We start from the raw sequence: 674 nt of genomic DNA on the forward strand, positions 1-674 counted from the left end.
TTGGTGCTACTACTAGGGCTTGAACTCAGGGCCTGGCTTTGTCCCAGAATTTATTTTTTGTTTCAGTTTTCTCAAGGCTAGCATTTTACTGCTTGTACCAGAGCTCCATTTCTAGATTTTGCTGGTTACATTCAAATCAGAATCTAATGCACTGTTTTTTCTTGGTCTGTTTTCAAACCACAATGCTCAGATTTCATCTTTCTGATTAACTACTACTAAAGACATAAGCCATCAGTGTGGCTGCTACTTTTTCCTATATAGTTATCTAATGCACATACTTAGATGGTAATTTTAAAATGAGAGTATCGAAGCAAGATGTACAGTGATGATACTGTCCTGTCAGAAATTCAAGTTAGTAATGTAAATTTATTCTTAAAACCATACACAAAAAATACCATGATATTGTGTAAGAGAACTCACTATTGAACATAGGAGCCTTAAGAGCTTTCTAATAGATCCATTATTTATTGGTACCCAACATTAGAAAAATGTATGCGGCATTGGTAAAATAGAAGTCCTTTGCATGACTACATACATTCCTTGTTTTTATAAGACACTTGCTTTCATCTAAAAAGTAGGCCTGTCTATTGTCTTCATGTGATTTTGATGATTGAAAGTGCTTAGTGAGAAGGTCAAAATGTATTAGTAGTCCTTCACTATCAATTCTCATTTTC

Source organism: Dipodomys merriami, unplaced genomic scaffold, assembly GCF_024711535.1.
Source record: "Dipodomys merriami isolate MVZ:Mamm:240054 unplaced genomic scaffold, mDipMer1.0.p SCAF_2559, whole genome shotgun sequence".
Taxonomy (NCBI): domain Eukaryota; kingdom Metazoa; phylum Chordata; class Mammalia; order Rodentia; family Heteromyidae; genus Dipodomys; species Dipodomys merriami.